This window comes from Lactuca serriola, chromosome 2 (assembly GCF_051521515.1).
Source record: "Lactuca serriola cultivar US96UC23 chromosome 2, Lser_US96UC23_V15, whole genome shotgun sequence".
NCBI classification, from domain to species: Eukaryota; Viridiplantae; Streptophyta; class Magnoliopsida; order Asterales; family Asteraceae; genus Lactuca; species Lactuca serriola.
In genome coordinates this window covers 194,244,426-194,253,427 of record NC_136409.1, presented here as the reverse complement: position 1 = coordinate 194,253,427, position 9,002 = coordinate 194,244,426, and the positions used below count along the sequence as shown (strand labels likewise).

Here is a 9,002-nt window from a genome sequence, read left to right as displayed (position 1 = left end):
GCCCAACGTAATTCCTGTACACCAAGCATATGGGGTCAACCACCTCGATGGCAGTCAACACAGAGCAGGAGTACGCCCAACGTACCGGAGGGGTACGCCCCACGTACGTCCTTTGTTGGGATTTTGACATTTGGGCTTCGGGTTTAGGCCTCTTTTAGACTATTTGGACTTGGGCCTTGTTGGGCCCTTAATATTTGAATTGAAGGTGTACTTTACGAATGAAATAAAGGAAAGGTTGTCTCCTTCTCAAGCTCAAATGACACTATTTAGAAATTCATGTTTTGAATAGTGGTTAGAACTATGTAATATGAATGAGGACCTTCCTCTCATTTATACGATGTTTATTTCAATGATCCATTGTGAACATAACGATGATGTATTGTGGTTTCAGGTTAAAGGATACAAGCTCCATCGTGGATGGTGTAAACCTTTTATTATCTCCAATTTATGGTTTTGTAGTGTTACATTAGTGGATGAGAATGATATTTTCCAGTTTAAGATGTGGTTCTTCCCCAACAAAAATCATACTGGCAATATTTCAAACATTAATTTCCATTAAAAGATTAGTTAGGTTTTTTTTTTGGAAACGACAAATATATTAATATAAGGTACCTAGATCTAGCAAGAAGCTAGAAGAGGGACCAAAATACAAAGTACAAATACAGGTCAAGGATTACAAACCACTAAATGGAGAGACTAACCATTCATCCCAACTACATATTCCGTTTTTACCCCTATGCTTCAACCAGTAGAAGACCATTGACTTAATACATTCAGTCCCATGAAGTGGCGAAGTGACTTTAGAATGAAATAAATGTTTGTTTCTAAACCACCATAGATTCCAAAGCAAGCCATAGCATATGACAACAAACCTTTCCTTTTTCCTTTGGTTGTTACACCAGGTGGCTGCCAGATGAAGAAAATCCTTAACATTATTGATAGAAAACAGATTGCTTGATACACCACACTAGCTCGAGATCTTAATCCGTATCTCAGTCGCAAGCGGACAATCCATCAAAACATGATCTGTACTTTCAGGCATCCCTAGGTCAGCAGGATTAGACTTCCAATTCCATCCATAAGTTGAACCACCAATTTTGTCATCTACATTGCATCGTTTCCTGGATTCCAGTTCAAATAAGGAGGGATATTTTTCCTTTAAGCTCCCTGACCCAAGCCAAGAATCATACCAAAACATAGATTCCTTCCCTAATTCGATCACCAATCTGAAAATATCTTGAACGTTAATGCCTTGCTCGAGCAATACATTTTTTAATCTGCCAATGTTATTCCAAACTCCACAAGACGTTTGTCTAGAAAGATAATCAAAGGGTTTATTCGCTAAGTTGTGGATACCATATATCACCCTGGTCCAAAGGGAATGTCTCTCATTCTTTAGTCGCCACCACCATTTTAGAAGAAGCCCAATATTTAAGGCTTTTATGGAACCCACACCCAAGCTTTTAGTTAGTGATCATATATATATATATATATATATATATATATATATATATATATATATATATATATATATATATATATATATATATATATATATATTTCATAATGAGATTTAAAAAAAAAAAAGGAGATTTATTTGTTATTAACTTATTATTAAGTCTGATTTTAACATGTATATGTGCATCGACTTAAGACAAGTCCTACGTTGTGTGGCCACTATAACATGGGTACCCAAAACTTTGTTATAATACTTAGCTAGAGGGTTGTGAGGACATTCTACAATGCATGCACGTGTATGTGTGGATTTACTACCCTACATATAGTCTAGTGCAATGACCCACTAGTACCTGGTATTTTAGAATGGACAATGATGTATAGTGTGTTATGTGCTAGTCATATAAGAGCTAAGATGGAAAATGATGTATATTGGGTTATGTGCTTTCTATATAAAAGTTTGGATTTTTTGAGATTTTATCTTAAGGATTGGTTTATGTCATGGGAATAGAATCATGTTGCATGTTGCATTTTTTATTTTTTATTTTGAAATTATTTGACTTATTATTAGGGGTTTTAGTGTACTTTTGCAAATACCTAACTTTGAGATGTTTTCTCCCCAGCATTGAACCATAAAAATTATTTTGATATGTTGTAAACTTTTTTAAAGGTTTGAATTTAGATTTGGACTCAAGATGTTATCTTACACAATTAAAGAGTTGACATCTAAAATGCTTATTAGACTTTCAAAACCTAACTAGAATTTTTTTTATGAGAATTTAATATTTTAATTGCTAACATGTGTATTTTGATTTGACATGTATTTGATTTAGAGAACTAAAGAAGAAGGAAAGTAGGATGAATAGACTTTTAGAAAACCAATTGAATATGTATAGACTTTGTATATAACTTTTCCTTTGCATTGTTTGATTCATTATAGTTGTTAACAAATTATGTTAAATTTTAACTGTTGAGACCTAATTCCATAAATTAAACTCTTTTGGTATTAAAAATTCTATTTTGAAAGGATTATTTAAAATAACTAATGTGATGAATGGTTTCATCAACTTCTCTATTAACTTCTTTTCATCAATTCCTAAGAATAAAGATGTTAGAGGTGGGGTTATTCATTTTCAAAGTTTTACTTGTTCCCAAATATTATGCTTCAAGTTGATAAAGAGTTAGTGGTAGAAAGTGGTCGATTGATTAAAAAGGTAAGGTGAAACTCAATTAATATATCGATCATTGCTTATCTTCTTGATAAAGTTTGTCCATTTAAACCGGTGAAAACCTGCTAACCAAAATAAATTTTACTTTTTTGAAAATTTTTATGATTAAATTTTTCTAAAACTCTTTTATATATAAGTCACTACCTTGAAAACAAAAATAAAATAATATTTTTTGTAAATAAAAAATTGAAAATAAGATGAATTTTCTAAAATATTTCTTTCACACATCAAAGTCGTGTACGGATATGAAATAGGGAAGCCGGAATATGAAGATCAATAATTGATCGAGATGATAAAAAATAACAGGACTTTAATAAGGGGCATTAATGTTAAATCTAGCAACACAACTCCCATTTTCACTTTCACTCCATTTTCTCTTTCAACCAGTTCCAGTTTTTCTAGTCTTCAGATTTTAGAAGACGCACCCTTCTCTCTCTCTCTCTCTCTCTCTCTCTCTCTCTCTCTCTCTCTCTCTCAACACACAAACACAGTAAAACGTATAACTGGACTGCATTGGCTTCGCGGCGAGATGTCTGCATGTGCACGGTTGTTTCTGGCGCCGGCGCCGCCTTTCTGACTTTTGAGATCCGACTCTTAGTAATCTCCGGCGACTGTCTCATCGACGGGATTCGTGATGGTTTCACGGTGAGATCCAGATTTTCTCGCGCCGCTATTATGTTTGGATCTCAATTATCTTTAACGCTGATTATATCAGTTCAATTTGATTCAATGTTTTCCTTCATGATGTAAAAATCGGTTGAAAGGTTTTCACCTTTTTGATGAATTTTGATCGACACAAAGGGGAACGTTGATATGTGATGCATATTTGGGTTCTCTTTTGAGGCCAGGGCTTTCATGTTATTCTGATTTGCATAAATCGACGAACATGGTGATGAATAATTGCATTGAAATATCAAACGCGGATTCCGTTTACAGAGGAAAAGAGGTATAGCAAATTGAAATTGGGTTTTTTTTTTCTTAAGTTTTTGGGGTATATTATTATTTGGGTATACAAAAATGAGGTTAGATTCTGATATCAAGAAGCTAATGAGCTCTTGTTATAAGACAAACAATTCTTCCTCAGAGTATTTCTTTGAGGAAGAAAACGATCCTCTTCTTCCCGGCATATATGACGATGTCGCTCTAATTTCTCTGGCTAGGGTATCCAGATTCGATTACGCGTCACTCTCCTGTCTAAACACCAAATTCAATTCGCTAATAAAAAGCGGGTATCTGAACAATTTAAGGAAGCAATTAGGGATAATAGAGCATTCGGTGTACATGGTCTCTGATCCCAGAGGTTGGGAAGGATTTGATCCAACAAGAAAGAAATGGATGAAGCTCCCCAAAATCCCTTGTGACGAATGTTTCAATCACGCAGATAAAGAATCGTTAGCTGTAGGCAGTGAATTACTGGTTTTCGGGCGTGAGCTTTTTCAATTTGCCATATGGAAATACAGATTGAAATCCCACGATTGGGTAAAATGTGAAGCGATGAATCATCCCAGATGTTTATTCGGTTCAGGAACTCTGGGATCAATTGCCATTGTTGCAGGAGGAAGCGATCAAAACGGAAACATTTTAAAATCTGCCGAACTATACGATTCAACATCTGGTAAATGGGAAATGCTACCTAACATGCATTCTCCAAGAAGATTATGCTCTGGTTTTTTCATGGATGGGAAGTTTTATGTGATAGGAGGGATGACGAGTTTGAACGATTCATTAACTTGTGGTGAAGAGTTTGATTTAAACACAAAAAAATGGAGGAAAATTGATGGGATGTATATCTACCCGAATGTAAACCGGGCAGCTCAAGCACCTCCATTAGTTGCAGTTGTGAAAGATGAGTTGTATGCAGTTGAGTATTTAAGCAACATGGTGAAGAAATATGATAAAAAGAAGAATGAATGGAATGTTTTGGGGAGGCTTCCAGTGAGGGCAGATTCGTCAAATGGTTGGGGATTAGGGTTCAAAGCTTATGGAGATGGGGTTCTTGTTGTAGGTGGACAAAGGGGTCCTGAAGGTGAAGCCATTGTTCTTAATTTTTGGAATCCAGAATCCGGGGTTAAAAATGGTATTTTGGATTGGAAGGTTCTTGGTGTTAAAGAACATTCTGGAGTTTTTGTTTACAATTGTGCTGTGATGGGTTGCTGATTGCTGACCTTGTTTTGTTCAATGTTCATCATCTTAATTTGAAGATGTATGATTGTATTTGTAAGTTATTAATTTTAAGTTGTTACATAATCTTTCTTTTTTGTTTATTGTGTGTTTCTTTTGGTAATAAAATTGGGAAATTTTCATAATGAAGGTTTAAGTTGACTGTTTTGTTGTTTGGTAGTTGGGAGTTGGGAGTTGGGACCCATTTTTACTATTTTCATTTATTTTTTTTAACATTGATGTCTGGTTTTGGCATATCAATCAATTCCCAAATGAAGAAATATCTTTCCTTTTATAGTGGTGAATAACTGGATGCTCTGTTTTTATGCTGTTTGATATGATTTAATTAACAGTAACATGTCTAGATTTTCAAGGGTTTTTTTGTCATTTAGGGTTAGGGCCAAATCATATCATTATGAGCAAAGATTCTTATGCAAACAGTTAGACTGGACTCTGCGGTTAGTTACCACCAATCAAGGGCAGCCATAAATGAGGGTTAAATGTGTCATTTCATGTCTTACTGCTATATGTTTGGGGAAATTTAGAACTAAAATAACATAAAAAAATTCTTGTTAATGTGATATGTATGTCCATTATGATATAAATATTTTGACATTAATATTTTTCTTAAATTGTGTAAATTTCCAATTATTGATTTTTGTAATTTGATCTTAAATTTTTGTTTTTTCAAAATCATATTGCATAAAACTTACACCTATGATTTATTTTTTTTCACTTAAATCGAGATTGTACTTCTTGACTTCTTTTCTTGTTGCTTGAAATGCTTAGAAGATAATTTATATACTGTATATCATATGAAAATAATTATGTAAAAATTTGTAAAACCCGTGTTACTGAAGAAAGATGTTGAAAACGTGAAAGAGGAAAAAAAAAAGGTTGACCTATTAGCGCCTATTAGGCCTTTTTGGGCCATCCTGTTTGGGTCGATTCATTTTCTACATTTACGCTGAAAAAAACGAAAAACAAAAATGGAAGAATGGTAATTCAAATAATATGATTTTTTATGGAAATAACAATTTATACACAAATGAGTTGTTTCATATTTTATTTTAATGTTAATGGATAAAATAAAGAAAACTAACTATAAACAAATATAATAATTTCAACATGTGATGCCGGCACTAGCATGGATGATTGGAAATGGGGATTATGTTTCTAGAGACACATGATCAGGCTACCAAGGATATTACATTAAAACGTTCATAACTTAGACTCTGTTTTAAGTGTGGGAGCGTCGAATTTTTTTTTTTTTGAAATAGCGAAATTTTATAAAAAAGAAACAAGGGCCGAAGCCTTACAAGGAAAAAGATTTGGCAAACAGCTAAGCTAAATCACAACCCCAAAGCAACACAAACCCCCACACCCCCCGTCCAGGGCAAAGCTACAAGACACTAAACGAGGAACAACACCAATTGACCCAATTACAATTGCCAATATTACCCCTATGCTTAACACACCCAAAGACCATAGATATAATGTTGTCCACAACTTTAGCAATGGTTGTAGGACCTGATTAAAAAACCTATCATTCCGGCCCTTCCAAATACACCACAGACCTCCGTACAATATGGCAAGAAAGACCTTCCTTTTTTTTGGGCAGTTCCCCACTTAGCAGCAAAATTTAAAGCTTCAGAGACCGAAGAGAAGGAGACGACAGGGACGTCACACCACTTAAAAATCTACTTGAACACCTCCTTAGCGAGATCGCAAGCAATAAGCAAGTGATCCGTATCATCCACACCATTAATGCAAAAGAGGCACCTGGTAGAATCAACACATACACCCCTCCTTGAAAGAGCCATGGAGGAAGGGATATCATCCAAACTAGCCCTCCAAACAAAGCAGATTATTTTTAAGGGGACAAGATTCACCCAAACGGTTGTACTATTAGTCCGAACGGTGACTTTGGAGTCGATGAGCTTACGAATGTCTCTAACATAGAACTGCCCATCACTAGAAAGTTTGGATTTCCAAGAGTCATGATCCGAGGACAAGGTAACCCCATCGAGGAGCCGACAGAGTTGGGCCAATTCTGCCATCTCCACCGGAAGGTTGGGATTTTTCCTCCAAGCCCATAAAAAACCATTCGAAGAAAATCTTTCTGCCAAAAAACAAGACTTACGTTTATCCAAGGCATATAAGTTAGGAAACCTTAAAGCCAGATTTCCGTCACAAATCCAATTATCAAGCCAAAAAAGGGTATTCCGCCCCGACCCAATTTTGGTAGATACGAAATGATAAAAGTCGAGGCCCATCTATCCCAAAATTCTTGAAATAGATACCATATTATTCCAAACACCAGGGATAGATCTCTTGGACAGATTATAAATTGGTTTGCGAGAAAGATTATGAATCCCACAAATAACTTGCTTCCATAGAGAATAATTCTCCGATTTTAACCTCCATATCCATTTACATAATAAAGCAATATTAATGCTCTTAAGAGAGCCAATACCTAGACCACCCAACTCCTTATCCGCAAGAACACGCTTCCATGCAACCCAACAAATTTTGTTTTTATCATCCGTCCCACCCCAAAGGAATCTTCTGCGAATCTTCTCCAACAAATCAATAATGGAATTAGGGGCCTTAAAAATCGAAAAATAAAACAGGGGCATGCTTCCAAGAACCGACTTAACCAAAGTCAATTTGCCTCCAAAAGAGAGGGTCTTGGATTTCCAACTCGAAAGCTTACCTTGCACCTTATCAATAATTGGTTTCCAATTTCTTTTAAGGTTCATGTTAGCCCCAATGGGAACACCGAGATAAACGAATGGGAGGTTGGCAGCCTCGCACCCAATAATATTAGCGCATCCAAAATGTTAAAGCACGAAATGAGGAGCACACCCTGGTAAGGTCTTTTGAGTCCATAAAATGCTTTATAGGAGAAGTCATGGACATTTTATGTTTTTTCATGTTTTTTTTTCGGATTTTGTTTTTTTGGCTTTTGTTCGGCCAATGGCCTTTCCGGTCCTGTTTAGTTTTACTCTTCCTATTTAAGTATTGCTTGTGTAATTTGGATGGTCAATATTCAGTTAGGGATGAGCTTTTGAACAAGACTAAATCGGTTTGGACTTAGAACCAAATTTATTGGGTTGTATATACCGAGGACCGGATCATCGGTGTCGGTGTATGTTTTTTGGTTATTTTTCAGAATGGATCTGTTTTTGTGGTTTGCAACACCAAATTACATGCTAAAAAATAAGTAATTCTGACTTCATATAATTGAGTTATACGTATTTTAAAAAACATGATAGAATATAAAAAAAATTGAAACATAAAAAAATGCAGCATTGTGACATCCCTCATTTATCTGAACCAATCATAACTTTTTTCTTTATGCTTTAAAATAATTAGATGTTTTGTTGCAGAAAATCTCAGTTTAATAAAATATTTTTATTGAGATAATAAATATCGTTTCAAAATATTACAATTTCCAAAGATGTCATAATTAAATATCTAACATAGGTTACAACATAATTTTTTTAAGGACTTGAATACTGTAGCAGACTGTAACAGCCCAAAAACCAGAGAAAATTTTTCATTTTAATTTAAGGTTACAATCATAAGTTCAATACCAAAATCCAATACATAATCATAAAAAGTCATCAGAGTGTCAATAACATGAAATGTGGAAAATAGTGGAGAGTGAATGATGCGCCATCAAGTCGGGTCCTTCCCTTTAAAACCGGAAGTACCTGAATCATAAGACAAACTATAAGCTAACGCTTAGTGAGTTTTCCCAAAATAATACACACTAGTGATACCAATGGGCCCTGCCCTGGGGTTTATTCCAACCCAACACAAGTATGGGCCCCCGCCCTGGGGTATATTTCAACCCAAACGTGTCACAGTGGGCCCCGTCCTGGGGTATATTTCAACCCGACATATCATATTAGGCCCCGCCCAGGGGTGTGTTTCAACCCGATCACAACATGTAACACACAACAACTAACATATTGCATAAACAGATAATGGGTCAGCCTTGGTGCCTTCGACCTGTAATACTGAGAAGAGACTCACCTCGGTCTGCTGAAAATAGTAATTGCCCAGCTACCAATCTCCAAAAATCTTACATTGAATAATTATACAAAATACCCTAATTAAAATTATGATACAACCAACCAAGGCCCAAAA

General features: G+C 35.3%; 1 pseudogene; it reads left to right on the top strand.

The window, feature by feature from the left end:
• Positions 1 to 3,009: 3,009 nt before the first annotated feature.
• Positions 3,010 to 4,990, top strand: LOC145087939 (F-box/kelch-repeat protein At5g60570 pseudogene; annotated as a pseudogene).
• The last annotated feature ends 4,012 nt before the right edge of the window (positions 4,991 to 9,002 follow it).